Here is a 25467-nt window from a genome sequence, read left to right on the forward strand (position 1 = left end):
ACGCCGATCTTCTGCGAGAGAGTGGCACTTCCCCGATCGAGCCAGCCCATGTTCGAACTGCAGAAACTTGACCACAGCTAGGCTCTACCACCTCGGAAATACTCTATCTTATTCAAATATTGAATAATAATCAAGTAAAATAATGGCCACTAGTTTTGTAGGTTCACCTAAATAAGAAGATTAATATTCAGTAAACATGTAAATTGAATAAACATTAACATTACTGCTAAATATTTAATTAATATAACACAAGTACCTTTAGGCTTTTCTAAGTTATATACCTGACTAAGTATTGTTAATAAAGTATGTAATCAATTTAACAATCAATCAAGTTATCCTATCTTATAATTTAACAGATTTTTTAGCCCTTTCAGGAGGTGCTTTTCTTACTTCTAGTATCTCAGTGGTAATTTCATCTTTTCCCAGAATTTTGTGAACAAGTTGTTTAGGAGAACAAGAACAAGTGAACAATTTGTTTCAGAGTTATCTTATGATAGCCCACATCATTCTGAGCAAGCTGATAGTTAAGGTGGCTTGTCAAACTGGCTTTGAGATCTACAAGGAAGACTTCGGTGACTATTTCTAGTGTAAAGGTGACGGTAGTGGTAAGAGCAGTTCTGAGTAATATCATAATAGTTTCAACATTTTGTATGTTGGCTGGTCTTAACTCATTTACATATCCCATTCATTCATTTATCCATTCATTTGCCAGAGTCTTGTTATATATTTTCAAAATTTGTGCAGGACTGGAAAGTGATTGGTGCATTATTTTCATATTTTGCATGGTTTTCAGCATGGCCAATTGGTTCTGTAGCTGTAGCCCAAAATTTTAGAATCCAGGTTCGATTTGAGGCAGTCATTTTCTTAGAGTCCATGGCATTGGGCGTTCGTCTGAAATTAACATACTGTATAAACAAAGGTCTCTGCGGTGACCCTTTTTTGTTTATATCCTGACAATCAACATATCCTGGTATCCCTGAATATTTGAACTTGAAATAGAGTTAAGTCATATTAATTAGCATATAGTGAGTTTTTCAACAACGTCGAAAAACGTCGTAAAGGTCGTGGTGGCCTGGAGGTTAAAAGCCCGCCTCTCACACATGAGGGCGCGGATTCGAAACCTGTCAAGCAGCAATGTGATCTTTTCTGAGTCATATGTACTTTCTAAGAGTATTTAGATACCAATGACAGACGGTGAAGCAAAACATCGTGAGGAAACCTTGCCTTATAATTTCAAATTATAAGATTGAAATCGCCAACCCGCCTTGAGTAAGCGTGGTGATTAAGGCTCTAACTTTCTCCATGTGAGAAGAGGCCTTTGCTCAGCAGTGGGCTCTGATAGGCTGATGATGATGATGATGATGATGAGTTTTTCAAGATCCGTAAAAAAGGCGCAGATAAAATAACAATAAATACTGACAACTTACTTAACAAATTTTCTCAAAGTTGCGTTCTATTTTTAATTCACAAGTTACTCAATGACAATATAGCAGACGTTGCCAGTGTGTCAGCTAGGGTGACGATTCTTGTAATAAATTTAAGTGTGTGATTCTACAACCACATTTCCAAACGAAGCGGTCGAAGCCATGTAGTAAGAGGTGGAAAAGACTACGTTTGGTACGAAAATCTTTACAGGATTATTATTGGTACAGAAATCACTGAGGGCAGATGTCGGTCAACGCTCTTGAAGCTGACGGATTGTTTGAAGAATTCCCTTTTTTCAAAAAAACCTCCAATGTAAGAAGATTTGTGTAAGCCTCGGCGGTATATTAAAAAACGGTTTCTGCTTTACTATATCTAATTAACGCCATATGTTCATATTAATTATAATTTTTTTCTTAACAGCGCTATGCAATCTAAGCAAAAGTAACAGAGAATATTGTTAAAAATAAAGTCATAATAATATCTTTTTTAATTAATTCGACTTTCGTTAAAAATGAAATAACAATTATCCTTGCTAGCGTTATTGCTAAAATAGTATATTATCTGATATTCGATGTAGTTCCATATATAAGTTTTAAAAGAGTGGAAAAGAGAGAACTAAACATGGTTTAAAGAAGACAACAGCAGGTTATGCACTAACGTTTAAAGCGATACAATTTTCACTCTATTTAGGGTGCTCTACTAAATCCGATATCTTGATGAGATCGGGTATACAATTGAGATTTACACTGGCACCGGCTTATTGAATTTGTTCTTCAGAATCCACGTAGCGTGTTTTCGAGTTTCACTTTGTGTTTATTGTAACCTTTAAAGGAAACGAGGCTCACACTGTATTATTTTATACTCTAAGGTGTTTTATATAACATTAATAGATATTATTTCAAGTAGTGCTTTATAAGTCGGAATAAGATATTTTTTTATATTTAATACTTGATTACAACGAATTCTAATAATATTACTTCAATATCTGTTAGTTATAATTTCATTATATTGTTTACACATATAAAATTTCAATATTTTGCAATTTAAGTGATTATAAACACATTAGTTTTAAATGCTTTTTATAACAATTATTATCACTGTACCTATAAGTATTCTGTCATAAATGTAGCTACATGTACCCTCATTTTTTAATTTTCTCTGATTTTATATAGCATTTGTGATGATTGGTAATATTGCTAATTAAAACAGTTAGGATTTGATTGAATCTCATCTTTGAGCAAGCTCTTTTGAGCTTCCAAGCTTCCAAGCTTTCCAAGACAAGTTATAGTTTAACGAGTTTGATCAAAGAGTGAACCAACGGAATTCAACACAACATTTTCAATTGTTAGTTTGCTAAAATATTTAATTATAAAATCGGAATAATATAAAATATGAAATATTTTTTAAATTCCTAGGAAATGTAATATACTGCTCATAATTGTCGCGTTTTCGTTCATGTTTAAATCCACTATCATATAGTAACAAAAAATATTTAAACCAGAATAACAAAAATCTCTCTCGATAATAAAGAGAATATTTAAAATTGTTTCAGAAAAATTCCGTGCAATTGAGGACTTTATCCTTTGTGTAAAATGTTTTATAAACAATTTAATCGATTGAAAATATATTGTACCTTGTACCATATGTTCTCATTCCATTTATTAAACATGTTGAGAGGCAAGCGTTAGTTTGTAATTGGAAGTCTCTTAAAACAGGTGTGAAGCAGACATAACTGTGAAAATAATGTCTCTTCTTTAACACTGTACGAAAGGTAAATAGTCAATTTTGCAGAGACGAAATTGCTCCGATTCCGTGATAACTTTAAGAGTACTTTCAATGAGAGCTCTTTGCGAGGTCGTGCGTAAGCAAATTATGTAGAATTAAAACGTCTCGAAAATCATCCTGTCACAGGGCGGGAAATGTAAAAATACGGATTTGGTTTACCGTGAAGTAAAATATAAATGATTGTGATTATTTCGTAAAAAGATCATATTTGACTTGTACAATTTATTACGGGTAACATTCCATATACTAATTTTCATTTTGCCTCTTTTTTAATAAAGATTAGAATACACGTTTCTCAAAATGATTATTTCAATTAAATAATAATTTGAAAATTTTCAAATAAGATTGAATATTTATAATAACTAGTGTTTCGACTGAAACAATAATTCTAAAATTGTACTCCTTAAATATAAATTATTGAAATTAATTTTCTCTTAAAATTTGATTATATTACAGAGATAACCTTACAAAATTGTATTTTTATTTTTCAAAATTAATTATGGATACCCCGGTATATAGTGTACAGTATAGACTCACCGTAACATTACTACTATGTAATATTAAGTTGTAACCTCAAATTTATGATAATAATCCTTTTTTTCTTTAAAAGAAACAAATTCTAAGCTATCAGAGGGACAGCTAGGATATATTACAGCTTTTTGTAAATCATTAAAATAGTCTGTCTAGAATTGTTCCCTATTTAAATTAGTCTAAAATATAATAATCCTACGATAATAGAAACACAAATCAAAATATAATGAAAAAAATTGAGTTTAGCATCTGGTTATTCTGGTTTCATCGATGGCAAATGATTAGAATTAAAAAAAAATATAGCATATACTCTAAATGTATGGGGTTTTCCAATAGGGACGCTTGAACTTTGACAGCTGATTGCGGCCATGTTGTTTGAGTGACAGCTGTCAAATGCAGTGTGTTATATTCATTCCGTCCTCCCAAACCACCATGGCAGGTTACAGTGTCGAGCAGCACGTGCAAAACATAAAATTGTTTTATGAAAATGGGTCTTCAGTTCGAGCAACGTTCCGCGCACTTCGCCCGTTTTACGGTCGCGATGATCGTCCTGCCGAGTCGACTATCCGTCGATTGGTGAACAAATTCGAGTCAACCGGGTCAGTTAACAATCAGCCGGTTCCCGTGCGTCAACGTAACGCGAGATCTGCCGAGAATATCGCCGCTGTGCGCGACAGTGTCCTCGAAAACCCGCGGCAGTCAATTCCGCGTCGCGCACAGGAACTCGGCCTTTCGCAGACGACAACTTGGCGAATTTTGCGTTGTGACTTGAGCCTGCACCCGTACAAGATCCAGCTGACCCAAGAGCTCAAGGTTAATGACCATAGACAGCGCCGTGTGTTCGCTGACTGGGCATTAGAGCAGTTGGAAGTTGACGCCGATTTTGGCAAAAAAATCATCTTCAGCGACGAGGCGCATTTTTGGATGAATGGCTATGTCAACAAGCAAAGGTTCACCAAGTGGCAATGCACCCGCAGAAAGTGACTGTTTGGTGCGGATTTTGGGCCGGAGGCGTGATTGGTCCGTATTTTTTCGAAAACGATAATGGTGTGGCCGTCACCGTCAATGGTGAGCGATACCGGTCGATGATAACCAACTTCTTTTGGCCTGAAATCGAGAATATGGATCTGGACAACATGTGGTTTCAACAGGACGGCGCTACGTGCCACACAGCACACGCTACGATGGAAGTTCTGCACGATCAAGCGCCCTTAATGGAAAACCCTATATATACCCTCTTCGTTCCTCTTGCAAATATAATAATTTCAATCTAATAGGTAAAAAATAATTCAGTGAAGTGCTAAGCTTTTTTTATGTATATTAAGCCAATTTCATGATTAGATAGAAAAGTAATATTATTTTTCCAAAAAGTAAACAAAATTTCTAGTCACGGAATTTCATCGATATCTTTCTTACTCAGTTAAAAATATAACCAGTGTTTTAATTTGTAGTAAAACCACGACGAAAAGAAAAACTGACGTCCAGAATTATGGGTTATTAAAATGCTCAGAAAATATTTCGCTTAAACCAACTAATACTAGGTACTCCTGATTGAAACTTAGCTCCAAGTAAATTTATTACCTTTGAAATAATGGCCAAAATAAACATTAATTTACAAAGCATTGGAAAATGATGTAAAATTAGTAAAAAAAAGTTAGTGACCTACTGGATTTCATATCCTAGAAGTGTTTAAATTATTTACATTGTGACATTCATAGGAATAGTGCAAATTGTTTATTATAATTATTTGAAATCTCGTTTCGTAAAATGTATAATATCGTTGAAATGCAGTTCACAAGTAATTTACTTTTTTTACGAAATCTGTTAATTTTTGTTGTTCACGGAAATAACTCTTCGTTCATATTATAAGGTAAGGCGAAAATTCAATTTTGCAGACTAAATTTCTCTAGTACTGAGCTAGCTTTGAGAGTACTTACTTTCAATGAGACTCAGTCATATATTACTCGTATAAAAATTGTCTAGGTTTAAAACGGTTCAGATACCTGTTCGATGAAGAAAACAAAATAGTTTTTTTTTATTATCACAAATAATTGATATATTAGAAATCAGATTGGATTTATCTCGACCCTACGTTGTAGCAGTTTGAATTGTTAATGGAAAAATATTCAAATATTTTAAATGAATAGTACTTGTTGGTTGGAAAAATATATTTGGTTTAAAATTATCATCTAGATAATATATATTTTATTATTTTGCTGCATATGTACATTCGAAGTAAAGGTAAAACCAAAATCGCAGCTCAATCTTGTTTTTATTGTTATCAGATAATATGAAAATTTGTTTTGCGACAGAGTTATTTCATGTCTTAATTTTTAACGTCCTATTAAAATTACTTTCTTTATTTTGTCAAAGATATAAGAAAATATTTTATTATTAAAAATATTTCTTCCATTGATTGTGCTCGTTTTGCTCAATTTTAACTTTGCTTGCTAGCTTTGAACAAAACTAAAGTAGTATAAATAAAATCCATAGCCTGGCCTGTAGTTAATGGCAGGGTGTACTCTCAGAGCGCTATACGGAACAGGTTTCTATTAGATATTATCGCAGATCAAACGGTGGAACAAAACATTATTTTGTTGCTTCTTAATAATATTTTAAATTTACCTTCATTTTGGATTAGAACATCCTTACAATTGCTCACCCTATGTATAGGGGAAAGTGGCTTGACATTACAATTTCGTTAAATTCCTTTCACAAACAATCTCTTTGAGGGGCATATAAAATAAATATTTAAAATGTATAGGTTGAGAGTTGATAGCATTCCCATTATCATGTCTTTCATTAAAAAGACTTTGAAAAGGGTTTCATGTCGATCTTCTGTAAGAGGGTGGTACTATTAAAAACATTTAAAACACTTCTGGTTACAGCCGCTTTTTATTTCCTGGACTTTGTAAAACAAAAACCAGAATTGGGATGTTTATTTGTTATTAACAACAAGCATATAAATGACTGATAAATAATGAGTCCACCCACCAATTATACTCATAAAAAAATTGTACATCAATATTTTGATGACTGAACAATTATAGAAAGTAGAATAAACCATAGTGTATTGTGTGTTGGGAAGCAATATGAAAAACTTGCGTCCACATTAAATTACCTTTGTTGCGTTTGACAGTATTCAAAAGTTCGTGCACTCACTGAAATAATTTCTCTTTATAGATGACTGTGAACGAATATTTGGGCAATAATATATAAGCCTTTTGCTATTTAATTTCAGAGCTTGTTAGTTGTTATTGCTTTCTATAAATAACGTTAGGGATGCTGACGGTGTCACTTGTAACTAATTAATTTGGATGTAATAATGTCTGTTTTATATCGGCTTCACATGAGTTTTATGATACTGCAACAGCCAGCAACTGTTTCATTACGGGCGCCTGCTTGACGCGCTATTAACTATAATACGACTTTTGGCTTTTCGTCACCGTCCTATTTAGTCAAAGTTAATCAAGTTAGTAATGTTACTTTATTTTTTTTTATTATGATAATAAAATTTTACTCATATATAATCACTGATACATTGTTTAGCTAACAAGTTTTATACTTTGATTCTTTATGATAATATAATAATATTATATAATTCTTATAAATGGGCGATATTTTTGAAAAGTTCAAATTCTATACTTAAAATATTATAATATATATTATGTTTATTTAATTTAAGCTAAAAAAAAAAAAACAAATAAATTGTCTATAATTATAATTGTGTGATCATTTAAAACACTGATATATAAAACGAAAGAGTTAATCCTTAATTCCAGTGAAATTCCTCAAATTAATTACTCATTGATACAAATATAATTACGACATTCAAATACATACGCTTTTCAATACAGTTGTGTGGGCTTTTCATATATCGCTTAAGACGTCAAGTAAGCCACCTTCATTCCGTATTTAAATTAAAAAATAATAATTTAGATTTATTACATTGCGAATTAGAAACGTGAACGTGTTTATTGCTGCTCGGGTTTTGAATGCATCTATCTGTAAGTATTTAAACTGATTGAGATGTCCTTTACGTTAGATATCCGATATATAATATTCTGGACTTGTGTTTACCACAAACTTGCTCATTCAAATAATTGCGCAATAAATTTAAGTCTTCTTATTTTTTGTTTACTTGTAATCATTGTCTGAATTTCGCGTGAGTAATTTATGAATAAATTATATGTTAGTTCTTTTTTTTTTTGGTTTAACTAGTCAAAACAATGATGGTGTAAACCTACCAGTATGAGGTCTAATTTTAATTATTTCATATTAAATACAGCTATTATGTCTTGCAGCGATCTCGCGGGAACTGCACAGAATATCAGGACAAATTATAAACTATAATTTTGAAAACTTTAACAAAATCTGTTATTAGTTTTTGGTAGAAAGCAAGCTTTTGTATTTATATAAGTAGAGAAATTATTTAAGGTCAGAATATTTTATATTTTTCACGAATGTGCTTAGTTTCATATAAATTTAAAGTAATTCTGCCTAAAAGAAAATGTCTTTCATTTTAATAATTTAATCGAGTCGTCATTCTACCTGTCTAGTAATTGATGTGAAGTATTTTGAGCCGTATTATCTTCCATATTAAGAGTAATTTGGTGCCAATCTTCTATGTAAAGATGCTGACAGTTTAAGTTAAGCTCATAATCCATTAATTTGTTGAAAAACATCACTTTAACTTATATTTATTTTTTGCAAAAAACATGGTTAATGTTAATAATTTAAATATGAACAGCATGTCATGATATCCAGACGTAATAATTTTAAATTTAAAAGATGGAAACTGGTTCAGAACTTGATGATTAAATTACTTATATCAAATAGGAAAGCTCCTTGAGAGGCGATGATACTTTGAATTGACAAATTAATAATATTACATCAATACAACGCTACTGACCCGGATGTGTTAGATATTTCTTATTATCATTAGCGCATATCTAGAACAACATCACATATTACTCACATATACAACTGACTTTAAATTAACTTTAAACATTTCACTTAAATAAAATAAACCTTCGTTTTAACATATTATTGAATTATATGTCACGTAATAACTCACGATGTACTTCATTATTCTGCTAACGTTTAGCTTAGCAATAATCTGTAATGAACCAGCGAATCGTGCTTTTCACGTTCGTCTTTTTGTTACGAGATAAGACAACTTAACTTACTATATTATTAAACACGATAGAATTCAAATAAAATAAATTTCTTATATTGTATTGTAAAGATAAAAATTACATTTCCTTTTAAAGGATGAAAAATGAAACTTAATATTATTAGTGGCGCGTAAGTTATGTAATCCTTTTGACTTACCCGTATCAAAATATAGTTTCATACAATAAGGTCTGACAGTAAGAAATCGATGACCTCTGTGAGGTATTCAATATACATATAATGTTTTTGTATCCGAAACTGCTTATTGAATCTTTAAGAACAGATGCTCTAGATTACGATTTTTTCTTTTATAAATCCAGACTTGTTTTTATATATTACTATACATGTAAATTTTTAATATCAAAGAGTTTATCCTAACGTTTAATTTGGGACCGACGGGCAGTCTGACTTGATGTCTGTCACTCTGGATCTTTGAAAGGACTTGACAGATTGTGACAGATACTTTACTGGCCGGTACAAAGAGAAATTAAAATTAAGATATACACTCTAAAAAAGAAACGAAACGTATACTCAAATATATATTAATATATACGATGCACTACCTTAATCTCGCTTTTGTTACCTGCATTGGAAATTGTTGAAACGTGAATAGCTCTTGATTTTTCTAAACGTACAGTTTTACTTGAATGGCTATTCAGTTCTATGGCTTTATCGTTAAGTTCCAAAATCTATAAGAAACCTTGTTATTTTAAGAACCAAATAGAAATATTTATATTAAAAGGATATATTTTCCTGATTATTCAAATACTTTTAATATTGCTTCATTCTAAATACATTGTAAAATTTTTAGTTTTTGCACAGCCACATAATTTTTTTCTTTAAATTTAATGGGCAGAAAATGCGTCTTATCGTTAAGATTTCTCTTTGTATACAATTGTAAAGAATATTAACAAATAAATACACTAAATAATAGGACGGGTTAAATATGGTGGATGTAATTTTTTACATTTACATATAATCAATACAAGAGGAAAAGGTTCACAATATTATTATCGTCTATTTCCTGTTTATCTGATTGAAACTTGGCATTTCGTCTGTGAATAGAATTCTAATAAGTCACGATTGTAGCTCGCATGCAGTGTACGTTATATAAAAAGTACAAGTACGATAAACGATAGAAAACTATTGGCGAGTAAGAAATAAGAAATCTTAAGAAATTTACTTAAAGTTACAAAGAATCATATATATGTAATATAAAAAGCGTTACAGTATTAATACCTATTGATTCTTATGGATAATTTTACATTTAATTTCCTATAAATACAACGAACGACTTCATTGAAATGTTACGGCTTATGTTTAAAAAAATGTATAAAATGTCTTATAAATATCAAAATAATATTCAGTTAAAAAACAAAATTTTGATAACGGATAACAATTACTATAATTTGTTATCGCAAATTGTGTGATTTCGTCGTTGCGTGTCAATTTTTTGAAAATAATGAGATATAAGATTTTCGCGAGTATTCATTTAAATGAAACTAGTATTATTCGGATTTACTACGCGGATTTTATTATTTAAAAACTACATAATCCCGACGTTTCGGTTACTTTGCAGCAACCGTGATCACGGGCAGACGAGGTGTGAATGTCTGTCAGTTGGTCCTTGTTATTTATCATCTACCGCCATCGATTTCTTAATTTTCTGGCGTACCGCTCTGGATGCCGGCAGAATGCGCTCACGGTGTCTTGAGGTCCTGCGGTGTGGTTTCGGACATGGGATTTTATATTTTTAAGAACGGGGTCCCAGGTGTTTGATAGATTCCAGCCATCTTCTCTATTGAAATTGGGATGTTTTTTAATTTCAATAGCCTCGCGAATTAATCTCGGTATATACTTGTCTTCCCGAACGAGGATTTGAGGTTTATCAAAACGAATGTAGAAACGAAACAAAAGGGCTCGCACCTCGAAGTCTTCCATGAATATGTCAGCGACAACGGGGGAAACCGGCGAACCCATTGCAACTCCATCTACTTGTATGTAAAATTCATCCTTCCACATGAGGTAGCCAGATGTTAGGCAATGCTTTAATAGTTCTGCATTCATTGCTCTCCTCCTATAAGACCTTTAATATATAAACGGTATGTAGATGACACCTTCACAATATTAAATAAAAATAAAACATCTGCTTTTCTGAACCATCTTAATTCTATCAATAGTAAGATTCAGTTTACTATAGAATTGGAGGCAAATAATTCTTTAGCTTTCGTTGATATACTTGTCGTTAGGAATCCTGACAATACTTTGGGACATACTGTTTATAGGAAACCAAACACACACGGACAGGTACCTCAACGGTAACTCGCACCACCACTCTATACAGTTAGCTACCGTTGGCAAATCTTTGTTACAGAGAGCCCAACACCTTTGTGATGCTGACCACCTAGAGGCCGAGCTGCAGCATGTTAAACATGCTCTCACCATCAACAACCTGCCCGTGCCTCGTCAGCATCGCAAGAACCACCTGTAGCCACCCACAGTTGAACGACAACCTGCGATACTACCATATGTGAAGGGAGTTACTGACAGAATAGGCAACATCTTGAAGAAGGTTTCCATTAAAACTATTTACAAACCACATAAGAAAGTGAGCCAATTCTTGAGACCAATCAAGAGTAACATTCCTTTACAACAAGCGGGTGTATACAAACTCGACTGTGACTGTGGCTTGTCATACATTGGACAGACGAAGAGGAGCATCGGTACAAGGGTTAAGGAACACATCTCAGACATCAAAAACAGGCGCGCGTCGAAGTCAGCAGTGTGTGAACATACAATGGACAAACCAGGCCACTACATTCGTTTTGATAAACCTCAAATCCTCGCTCGGGAAGACAAGTATATACCGAGATTAATTCGCGAGGCTATTGAAATTAAAAAACATCCCAATTTCAATAGAGAAGATGGCTGGAATCTATCAAACACCTGGGACCCCGTTCTTAAAAATATAAAATCCCATGTCCGAAACCACACCGCAGGACCTCAAGACACCGTGAGCGCATTCTGCCGGCATCCAGAGCGGTACGCCAGAAAATTAAGAAATCGATGGCGGTAGATGATAAATAACAAGGACCAACTGACAGACATTCACACCTCGTCTGCCCGTGATCACGGTTGCTGCAAAGTAACTGAAACGTCGGGATTATGTAGTTTTTAAATAATAAAATCCGCGTAGTAAATCCGAATAATACTAGTTTCATTTTAATTTTTTGAAAGTCCTCTTTGCTCATAATCTTTTAGCCTAAGGTTCCATTATAACTAGCAATTTGATGGGCTTACATATTTTTATAATCATTTCGCCCTTCGTTCATATATTTCATTTTGAATTCGAAATATACCTTGAAGCATCAAGGATGATTTCATAAGTTTTAAGTTTGATTTTTATTTTATTTCTAACTATATATTAATGTTGTATGTATTTGTATACGTTATAAGAGTTGTCTGTTTTATTGAATAGTAATTTTAACCAAATCAACAGATAAATATGCAGTAAAACTGAAATACTAGGACTGAAACTGAACTGAACTGAAATAAAAGGATACTTTTGCCTAAATCAAAAGTATCCTTTTAGATGTAGTCATTCACACGTAAAAGATTCTGATTAATTTGTTTATAACAAAAAAACTCTCAAGTCTAGAGTAGGAATGGAATCTTATTTACTACGGCTAGTTCTATTAATTTAGAACTCAAGTCTTTTAACAAAATCTTTTTATAAATCATTATTTCATATTTTGTAACAAGCTATCTCACAAGGTACTTGTGCTTAAATGTCTCATTTTAGCCACTCACATAAAATGTATGAACTTCTGCCAAAAACTTTTCAATAATTAAATTATCTACAGCTACCACATGAATATTAAAAAAATATAATAATTTTGTTGAAACTATATTTTTTTATTTCGTCATATTTCGATAAGAGCAGTTAAATATTAAAGAGATATGCTTTTGAAGGGGATTTAATAAATCTACTCTACTTTAATAGCCGATGGCATCATTTTATCCGTATAAATATTTAAACTCGATTTAATTAAATTTAAAGAATCAGAGAATAATGTTACAGAGGACAATTTAAATTAATTATGTTGTTCAATATTCATTTCTTAAAACCTATTTAATATATTAATGTGTATGATACAATAAATAAGATATTTGTGTACGTAAATGCATGTATGTAGTATTGGCTACTTTATAAAATCGTTATTTAACGAAGGCAATACAAGTTTTCATTGTTAGTTATTACGAGTATTTATGTTTTATTAATATAATAATTACATATTAAAAAAGTTTTATTTTTATTTATTTTATTTTATTTTTTATATTATTTAAGACTAAACATGAATGCAATCAACGATTTCATGGTCACCCCATTGAATTAAGAAAATCATAAGTAAAAATATTATATAATATAATACGCTTAACAAATTGAAACTAACATAAAATCCGAAACTTTCTTCTCAATTACAATGTTCGGTAATTTTTTATTTCTAATCTGAATTTATATTCGGTTATCATTACTTCTTACGAGCTTTAATACTTTTTGGTACATTAAACTGAACATTTTAATAATGAAGTCGTTCTCTTGGAATTGAAGCGACCTAATCAAGGAGCACATTATAGCGCAATCAGCAGAGATTGGTATAGAAAACGCTATTATGAAAACTGTAAGACTGGAAACTAATCAGAGATTAAGTCAGATCAATGTTATAATGAAGCTGTAATTAAAATTTATATCGTCTTTAAAAATTTGTTATAAGTTACTGAGACAAATATTGGAAGAAACCCATCGGTATTTTTGTGTTTCATATATAATGTATGTATACATTTTTACGGCCGTAACACATTAAAATTCTATTCACGAACGAAGTACAAAATTGCAATCAGGTAGACTGTGAGTTGTTATACGAATGTAGGGAAACATTTTCTTTTGTATTGATTTTATGTATAAGACACAAGTGATTTTTTTTTTTTATATAATAAGTATAAGTGTATTTCATCGCTTTTAAAATATTAAAATATATTAGAATGTTAGAAAGGATTGGAAGGGACATTTAATGAAAATAAAATAGTTAAGTAGTGAATAAGAGCATATCAAGCTAAAGTTTCGGAAGTTTAATACGTTATTGTTATTTAGCATCGATTCACAAATTTTACTACCGGAATAAGTGAAACAAACATAGCAATATATGTCCTCGTAAGTTGGTAGTCAGCCACTATTGAAGGCGAGCGAGAGTTTATTTCTCTGTTTGTTTGAAAGGAACTTTCCAATTTATGTATGTATGTATGTGTTTTTGCTTTTAAATTTAAGCTTGTTCCTCTATATGTTAGTAATAAAAGACTACGATTAATTTTGAGATTTTTCAGCAACACAAACAATCTGAATATTTTAAGTAGGTATCTTAAATATAATATACGTCGTTAGCAATTATATTTTATTCTTAAATTTGTGAGTATTATTACTTGGGTCAGCTTATTGAATGGTTAAGCTTTCTAGCTGAGTGATATGTTTTAAATAATCGGCTACCAGCAACACAACCTTTGGTCACCTATCAATCGGTCTTATTTAATTGATAGAGAAGATTCTTTTTATTAAGGGAGTATTTAAAAAATATGTACCGAATATTAAAAGTACACTTAGTCTTCTAATAAATTTTGATATAAAGATTATTTTTTTCACATTACAAGTTACATATGTTACTTTTACAGGAAGTTATTTTAATATATTAATGTAAAACTGTAAAAAAATAAAAAATATATATTAGAAGTTGTCTTCGTTGGATGCACTAAAGTCCTTTGAGCATTGATGACAGTTATTAATAGCACGCGCTCTTTTAGATGAAAATTCATCACTAGCAAACGTATGGATTGTATTAGGGATTCTAAATTACCGTGGAGTTTGAAGCAAGCCTTACTCTCTAAAATTGACTATTAAAAACTATCCAATTAATGAATATCAGAAGTGAACGATGGCCAATCTTTAGCTTTGTTGAATTTTTAACCAAAACTGGTTGGGATTAACTTGGATCCAGTGCCGAGTCTTGCTGAAAGGAGCATTCATGGTTGTGAACGTGTTGTTGTTACGGAAATGGCAACTTGGTAACCTTGTTCCAATATCTTGATTCCCTTTTTACAGAATTATGTTCTAGTCACTCCTTATAGATATCACCTAAACGATTCGAAACTATTGTCGTATAATGCCCAAGTTGTACTCTGTTGATTAATAGGGAAGAATCTTTACAGCTTCTTGCATACATACATACATACGGTTACTTTTCTGTAAAAATATTGCTCGATAGTTAAAATTGTCTCAGGCGTACACAAACTTTTACCTGATTTTCCTTTTCGTACCGCTTAAGTAGATATTTAATCGTATATTTAATTCAAGTAGTAAATGTCCAATGTGCCTTTTATGGGCTACGAATCCTAAATTATTTGTTAAAATACTTGATGCAGATTAAATAATTGGATGTTTCATCTTCCGACATAAAATCTTTTCCTTTCAGAAAGGATTTCTTCGATTTTTTTTCCTAACACCCTTGTTCGCGTTTTTTAAAAGAACAGATGCGGTTTCATACGATCTCTCAATAGCCCAATACTCAAAAATTGTACTTATACCTATAGGAATAAATAAAATTTTTGAGTACGTAAGATTGAGATAACAGTTTAGAATCGTATGCCGGTTTATGCCTACTTCTACTTGCCAACTCACTCCTTTTAATATAACATTTAACAATTTAACCATCATGTAAAAACGACCGAATCCAAATTCTTAAGTAGGGTTTAATTTGATTGTTTTCAAAATTTAGGCCAAATTAAATGTAAAGTCGAACTTAATACATATAATGGTTTTAATTTTTGTTATAAATATAGGAAAGATATTTAAATGCTTTAAACGTAACGTGTAAAATGTAAATGTAATCGTTTACCTTTATCACAAATTTACATAAACAAGCGGTGTAGAGGTTCCTTGCTGGAGCTTTAATGAAGCGATTAATTGCTTATTATGACATATTATTTTATGTATAACAATTCCATTGTCTATATCAACGAGCAATAGTTTAGGCAAGTAAATTATTCTGCTTACTCTTTGATGTATCATATTGTTCTGTCACCCACAATTATTTAAATTTTGTGTTTTATTAACTTAAACTTACTTAGAACTGATTAACAGATTTCTGTTTTGGGTGTATTGATTAAAATAAGAATTTTAATTCGATGATTATTAGATTTATAATAATTCTATATTAATCCTACATTTTAAACGATTGTCTCATAAATTTCCATACACATTTTATAAGCAATTTTTTAAGCATAAAAAATTAATAAAAAAATGTTAAAAGAAAATTTCGGTTGTGAACGCCAAAGCCGTAAAGCTTTAAATAAATGGAGGCTGTAAGGGTATACAACTTTTGCATTCAGTTTTAACAACGAGGTTTGAGAAACAAATATTTACAGTGTTAATGAAATATAAGGAGAGTTCATTTTAAGTTTCTTTGAAAAGGTGTGAAGTGTTTGTTGAAGTTTCGATAAAAAATTACAATATTTTGACCCATTCTACTTATGGTTGGGATCATTATTAGGCCGAAGTGATTGACTTTTGAACATTTTTATATTGCTCAACCCTCATCACACAAATCGCTTTAATTAACGCTAACAATCCATACGTGTACTTTTAAATCATTGGTGTTGACTTTCGTGGGTGTCTGGATTATCAGAAGTAATATTTGGTTTATTCATGTTTATTAATTTTTAAATTTATAAAACATGAATTATTGATATTTTCTATGAGGAGAGAGTTAATTTTATCCGAAGCAATGAAATTTCCATCATTTGCAGTGTTTATCGTTGGATTATAGTATGAAAAATAAATGTATCATTAAGTTGCATATCGTAGTGTAGTTTTTTGTTAATAATTATTTATGTCTACCTCTTTGAAATAAATATATATATATATAAATATTAGTTCTATTAACTGACACAGAAATCATTATTTTTGGTCAAAAAGTTTAAAGAGTAGTTTTACAAAGAACTAAATTTAACATAACTTTTTAATCACCTTGAAAGTTAAGTAGCTATCGGCAATACGAGAAACCTTAAAGTAGAAAATATTTGTGAAGAGCTCAAAAAAATGTATAATGTAAATATTCTAATTTAATAACAAGTGTTGACAAATAGTCGGTGAATATCTCGAGTGTTCCGTATCAACTCATAAAGTAACTGTGCCTAATATCACACTGAAGGAAAGAGTAAATACATTGATCGTAACGACGGAAATGCCTTCATTTAAAGATTTTGTTAGTGCCATATTATACTGCACAGAAAACAGCACATAAAAACTTTTACGTCTATCTATTCCTGTAAAAAATCCCTGAAAACAAAGTAATAGAACTTTTTCTAATATGTTCCACAGAAAAGTTCCTCAAGTTATAATATTAAATGTAATGGGAAATAAAAAGTTTAACATATCCAGAAACTATAATTATTTCTATAATATATTTTTGAAGTACTTTATGTATTATAAGTTAGTGTATCTCAAATTTTTAATGTTGTTATACTAATTTAATCAGAAAACCTTACGTGACTTACAAGGGCTAAGTTGTTCCGAGCCTTTTTTCTTGGACTTAGTTCGTTATTTTCATTGTTATTACATCTCGTATATTTTTTGGATGTTATAGTCAAAGAAACACAGGAATAAAATTACGCACAAGATGTGTGAGTGATAATATGCGGCTAATAAAACAGGTGTTTAACGTCAGCAGTTTGGAATATATGAGGGAGCCAATCCCTTTTATAGGCTATTTCGGGATAATTCGCGTTTATTTTGCTTACTTAAGCATACATCGTAACTGTATCTCGAGAACAAAAGCACTGTAATGTAAGGAGAAACATTTTCCAATTTCAAGTTAACAAGATACTGTAAAATTTATCCGCAATTTATTTTCCTGTAATAAAAATATAAAATCCAAACGAAAACGTAAAATTATTATTTTTAGTTTTTGAATTTTTTATTTGTAAAACCTTAAATTTCATAAATTAATTATCACCTAAACTTTCAAAAATATCTACTTAAAGAAGGACAGAAATAGAGTTATAATAATAAAATACATAATTTTATAAGTTAAATTATAAACAAACCAAAATAACATTTTAATTATGATAAAAAGCATCAAACATAAATATTGCAAATGTGAGATTATTTTACATGAAAAGAATGTTATCGTATTGAAGGTAGTTACAAAGTATATGCTGAAAGTGTCAGTAGCTCCAATAGTTTATAAAGTTCCTGTAATTATAAATTCTAAAGAAGAATCAAAGTAGGAAACCGTAAAAAAAACTTTATTCCAGTTTCGCTCCTTGCGGTCTTATGATCATTTTCCGCTTTTTAATAGCGACTTTTTCTTCTCAGGATTTTAGTGAGTTATGAAAGTAGGACGACAATATTCTTAAAAGCCATGAAATATATAACTTTCTGCAAAGAAATTTCTTATAATTGAACATATATTTTATTTTTTATTAATTAGTTAACCGCTGACTTTATTCGACAGGTCCGTTTTTATCTACCTTTTTTAAATTATCATATAATAAACATTACATATCTCTTGGAAATACTTTATTACAGAGAAAATATCAAAAACAATGATTAATTCTGCGTGTTAATTTCTTATTATAATAAATTCAATTGTTTGATACTTCAGTGAAACACCAGATCGCACGCACTACCGCTGTCTCAAGCATAACTGAGTCAAAATTAGCGTTATGTCTTGACAGTATGATGAAAATGATCTACGTATACATTTAAATGACAGAGAGTTAGGATTGCGTTTATAACAAAAATAATATTTTATAATTTATGGTTTAGTTGCTAGGTCAGATAAGTTTGTACAACCATCGTAAATAAAAAAACTAGTTCCTTTTAACACCTGTAAAAGATATAACTTTTGGGGACACTAATTGTAGTGAAAAGGAAAAACCATTTGTCTACCTAATACAATGTTGAAGGCATAACGTTCTAATTTTATATTTATTGTCCATCAGTTAGAATATTCAATTTTTACATATTATGCTCTCCCAAAGATTTTCAGGTTGAAATGTTTTCCAGCATATTTGCATTCAATGGGTGCCGGTGACTTTTGCTCTGCATTCTAAAATTTACCTCCAAAGACACCTGGAATTACACTTATAGTATGAATATACGTAGATATGTTTATAAAAATGTCTAAATTGTCTAAAAAGAATCCAGCGATCATTAATAGATATAATAAGATTGAATTGTTAGATGATGCCTCATATTAGGTTTTTATATCGTAATCCTTTAGAAAATTGCTGCCAACAAATCGGTTCTGAATTCCAATTTTAATACAGTTTTTCGAACATATTCTTCATGTGTTAAAAGGAAAAGTTTTGACAGCATATATTACAAAAAAACCGTCTTCATAATTATCAATGAACGAAGATAAAGATTTTTATGAAATAATCTTTAATGGGTATTAGTAATTTGTCCGATGAGTGAGAGAGCACTTTTACCCTTTTACCTGGTTACCCTTTTCCTACTCCCACCTTTTGCTGCCATCTCCTTAATCCTACCCTTTCCTCTTTCCTCAACAACAGAGGTTGACAACGCATCCGCAACATTTCTTATGTTGTAGATGTCAATGGGCGACGGTATCTACCTTCCATCAAGTGGGCCGTCTGCTTGTTTACCACCTTTGACAAAAAAAAAAGAAGCGGACTTTTTACGCAAGTCTATGCAAAGCATACTGAACATGTAGCAGTTTAAAACAAATACATAATTTTTAACGTTTTCTGAAGATTAATTATGAACAATTTAAATGCATTTTGCATTATGAGAGGAAAAACAATATTATATTTAACTTAAATAAACATTGTAATATATTCTAAAATTCGTAACCTTTATGTGCAACTTAGTGACATGCTTGCTTGTGAAAATGCCGAAGAAGATAAGGTTATCCTTATTCAGGGTACTGAATATTTAAGGATGCTGTTATTTTCTTGGCCACTGATACTAAACTATGTGTATTATAGTCAAGGACCATGTAATTTGAATTGTAAGCAACTCTAAGCTAGTCTAAATCCCTTACGCTATGGGACTAAGGCGAGAGACGTTTTGCGTTTTCTCTTGTTTCAACAATAGTTGAAGTTTTAAGGAATTATTTGACATAATTTTGTATTCGGATTCTATTTATTAGGATGATATTCTTATAATGAAGTTAATATTATTAAAGTAACGTTAAGCGGAATCTTTAAATTAAAATTTGACTATAAAACACAGAACGTAAAATATGGCTGGCTTTTTTTGACGTTGCAAAATGTTAGAAAGAGATTGACAGTTAGAAGAGATTGGTTTAATAAAATTAAAAATGTTGAAGTTACCTAATTTTATATGTAGATTGAATTGAAGTCAGTTAGAAAATATAAATAAAAGGTAAATGAATATGTAAAAGAGATTCTGTGAAATTATGATCAATTTCTATCCGAAAGAGAGAGAGAGAGATTCAAGTATTAGACAGAGGATGTATAGCAAAACAGATAAAGTCTACATAAAAAGGCTTAAATACTTATTTTAATTTAATATATTTAATTCGTTTGTAATCAAGTATGTATCAACTTGTTTAAATTTACGATGGACCCTAAAATATAATGACCTCCAAGTAAATATTTATTCCATTTCCTCCAATTTAGGAGGTATTATTTGTACAATTGTAGACCAACTTTTGCCAAAATAATTAAAATTACTAACCCTCATAAAGTTTCAAATTATCGCACATTGTTATAACAATATTTTATGTGGGACTGTTATACAAATACCGTGTAAGTATTATAATTAAAAGTGGTAATATTTACGAAACAAATACGAAACTATTTAATAAATATCTAAGGATTCAAAATTACGTTTATGTCAGTTGGTTCAAAAGTTTATAGTCGCAATGTTTGACATAATTTGCAGCAGTTGTAATAAACAAGTGAACTATTAATTTGAAATATTAGCCTAATCATTGTACAGTTGTCTGAATTTTCTTGAGATCTGTATATCTGACTGTCAAAACCAGATAAAATGACAAAGGTCTGTTTAGTTTATTCGACATATAATTCTACGAAAAAAGTATTTTGCATAAATATTTTCATTCATGTGAAGCAGGCCCCATCGCTGCTATAAGCTTTAATATTCGTTGAAACGAGTCTCTGTTGTTTGTATTAATTTTAAGAGTTGCAACTTGGATTAAGAGCGTGGTAACGGAGGATTACTAACTTCATCACGAACAAAGTAGAAACACGTGCGTGGCGTGCTCTCAAGGTCTAGAGACCTCACGTAGTTCGTGAAGTCAACTGGAAAATAATAAGTTGCTTTATTAAGAACTGGAGTATTTTTAATAACTTTGAATATATTTTTTGCTATAACAGCAATAAAAGTTTTTAATGTTCATATAGATAAAGAATGGGTCATATCAATTCATATATTTAAGAAGAAATATCATTTGATGATTTGGACGAAAAAATGACACATTTTATTAGGAGAACAAAAAAGATCATTTGGGTTACCACGACGAAAAACAAAATTGAAATTGGGATAACCGTACCAAATTTATTATATCTTTTTTAATAAAGATGCGCATTCAAGAATATATATGAAACGAAATAACCCCAAAAAGAATAAAAAAAAAAGTGAAAAAGGATTTATATTTTCAATATATACGTAATTCTTTTAGCGAAGTTAGGCAAAGGGCTTTGTGCAGTAGGTCGTGAAGAACTGTATTGAAGCTTATTTATTAAATAACATTTAATTTTTTTCTTTACAACGTCTATTATTTCTAGTCATAAAAAACAAAATTCTTAATTCATACAAAATAATTTAGAAAAATAACAATACATTGTATTATTCCAATAAAAAAAAAAACAACAACTGGAACAAAGGTTTGCTTTTAGGTACCCTATGCTTTTACAGGCAGTCTGTGAAACAAATATAAAACACAGGGGAAAGGTATTTTCTTTTAATACTAATATTAAGCAATAATAGTTTACAATAAACATCATCGTTAACGATCCATAGATAAGAAAATCCTCTTTTAATCTAATCTAAAAATATATATTCGTATTGAGTCTGTAGTTTTTGTAAAATTTACTTAATCCACTCTTATTTGTTTAGTAGCTTATTTAGTTTTCATTTCAAACCTCACAAAAACGATATTCCCAAGGGTATCAAGATGATCTTTCTAATAGTATTGAAACGGCTTTCTGTTGATTAGGTAATTTCGTTTAAACGAAGCCAACATGTATTTATATATGTCAATATGGATGATTACATTCATATTTTATTCATAACGTAATAATTCTCTGTTTTCAGTATTTCACGAATAACATTAGTTAATTTTTTTATAAGTAAAAAACAATCAGTTTCAGGAAATGAAACGTATCAGAGTGAGAAACTTTTAGGTCCAAGGAGTCTCCAAAATGTGTTCTAGAAATATTTTAATATCTTTACCGCACATTTCTAACATAATATTAATGTGTCAATAAACCTCTACTAAGATCATTTTATCATATCGTTAATGCTGTGTCCTTAGAGATGAACATATTTTTCATGAAAGGTGAAAATAACTAATAAACGAAATTCTTATAATTCTGTATAAAGATTATCTTTCGTATATTTGTAATATCACAAGTGGGTTGGACAAATTCCAATAACCTGTTTATTGGGGTCTGGTGAGGTTTTCGGAGTTGGGAAACGAATTGTCGTCTATTTCAATTCGTTATATGTCTTGGATCGTTTCATTCATAGTTCATAGAGAAATAAAACAGATGATATCGTTTAGGAATTTGGTAACCAGGATTTTATTTATTTTTAAATATTCTACTAAAAATTGTTATCGAATGTTAACTTCGAAAATAGTTATATGACAAAAAAATTAATTCATATTAATCGACTGTTTTAAGTATATAACATAATATATAACAAAATAAAATAAAATAGGAAATTATGACAGAAGAAAAAGTGGTGGTAAACTTAACTTTGCTTATCATAACGTGACGTGGGAATATAAAATTAAAATACGTAGGTATATATGTAAAGTCATAATTTTGTAATATAACGAAGCAAGTTTTGTGAGATTTTTCTTTTCTTTTGTTACTTTAATTACTTAAAAAAACCCGACTTCAAAAAACAACATTGAAGGACAGGTACTAAAAAGAAAAAAATATTTTTTCAGTTAAATACTATTTCCTAACCTAACCTATCTATATATCTAGTAATAATTTATAATTATGTGCTCAAAATCGTCCAAAATGTAGATAAATGAATACGATCTTTATTTACTTTCCAATAACGATTCAAATACGATTTCTTAATATTTAATCACCTTTTGAAGTCGGTACCTTTCATTGATAAAGAAACTAGACTAATACATAACAGTAAAGAGTTTGATAGTTTTAATTTTTATAGTTTTTTTAATATTTACTTGTAAGGGTATACTATGTTATTAATGTTTTACATACTCATTGGAGCTTAGCAAATTAATAATTTACCGATAACAAAAAAGGAAAAATAGCTATATTATTATTATACATTTTATAAATATTAAAATCATCTCCTTTCAAAAGATTTTTTGAAGATTAGCACAACATCTGTAGAACTGGTCATGTGGAATGAGCATCAAAGCGAACTTCCGAGTTTATTTAAAATTTTTGTTTATTTTGTTTCGATTAATTATCTTGGATTTAGTAAAATTTCAAAACAATTTTTTAAACTGAAAAAAGTGCTGATAGCTGGGTGTGGGAACATATAATGAAAATGAAACTCAAAAAACGATATTGTAATTCTCCCACATGCAACAAGTTGACATGATAAAAAATCAATGGGCCGAATGAACTTTCAATTTAGTTTATTGGTGCACTTATAGTTTATAGAAAATTATTTACTAGTTAGAAAGATATTATTACTCTGACTTTCAAGCCTCTCACTAAGAAACTACGATAAAGTCCAAAACTTACTTATAACCGATCTGCTCTCCCTGAATATGTTTTTGTATGTTAAAGTGCTTTAATATGATTGTAATAAAAACATTAAATTTTACCATAAAAAAAATTATATATAAAAATGAATCAGAAGTCAGTAGTTTTATATCTTTATTAGTCTGTTACCATTCCTATATTTAAACAATGCGTCATGTTATTATCAGTCCTATGGACAACTTGATTTTATAATGTTTATAATTTTAATAGGTTAACATATTTCAGGTTGTAGTTTCTTGTAACTTAATTAATGATTTCAATAATTTGGATTAATATATAATGTCCTTTTTAAATTTTTTATGTCACATTGTAGCAATTTTATCATAATTAATTACATGTAGCGAACAGTTTTAGGTGACAAATTAATGTTGTTTATTAAAATTTGGCGTACTGGAAAATTCCATTGTTATTGTAATTATAGTGGCTTTTTGCTCACAAAGCTTTGTGCTTCATTTTTGTTGAAATGTCAACATTAAAATCCTAGACCAAAGTTGCTTTATTTCAAAGGATAGTGGTTCTTATTTGTTAAGTTAACATTGAATACCTAATTATTATACTAGAATATACCCATGGTTTCACTCGGGTTTCTATTTACGTACCATATAAAATTTATCTGAATCCGTCAGATAGCTTTTCCATTCGTTGGGTCTGGTCATACTAAATAACACTAATACTTTTTCGGACTGATCATACTATCTACCTACCTATCTATTCCTACGTGGAGGAATATTACATAATAGTTAAAAGTAAAATTAATTGGATTTGAATTCGTCCTAAACATATTATTAATTTAATTATTGGAAAAACAATATTTTAATCTTATAAAAACTTTAATACAACTCTTAATAAAAATATCATTAGTATTAAGATCCAACTTCTTTTTATTGACGGAATGTTGTAATCCTAACAACCATACATATATAGAAATAAATTTTGTCTAACAATGCTATCAAACTTCTTAGTAAATCGTTATTTATTTTCGTTTGAAAAATATTCTTTGAATTCATTATTATATTAATCCAAACAAGCTGACCATTTGGCGCTCTAAAGTTTATCTTTGAACATTAAAACTATTGTCAGATTGATTAGCTTGACATACAATTGCCTAAGCGTAAACGTAAAACAATAAACATCGGTTCATGAATAACTTAATTTCATGATCTGTTGCGCTATATTAAAAAAGTATATGTTAATCTGCAGAAAATGTTAACTAGATTATTACATAGGTGGTAGAGCCTAGCTGTGGTCACATAACTATAACTCAAACATGGGCTGGCTCGTCCTGGGAATTACAGCCCTCTCACAGAAGATCGCCGATCAGAAGATCGCCGAAGTAATCATTAATGACTGCGTTTCGTCCGATGAGTGAGAGAGCCGGTTGCCTTACCCGGTTCCCGCCCTTTCCTGACTTTTTTTATTCCCACACTTCCCTTTTCCTCAACAACTGAGGTTGGCAAGGCATCCGCAACATCTATATTGCAAATGTGCATGGGCGACGGGGACTACTGC

This window comes from Danaus plexippus, chromosome 10 (assembly GCF_018135715.1).
Source record: "Danaus plexippus chromosome 10, MEX_DaPlex, whole genome shotgun sequence".
NCBI classification, from domain to species: domain Eukaryota; kingdom Metazoa; phylum Arthropoda; class Insecta; order Lepidoptera; family Nymphalidae; genus Danaus; species Danaus plexippus.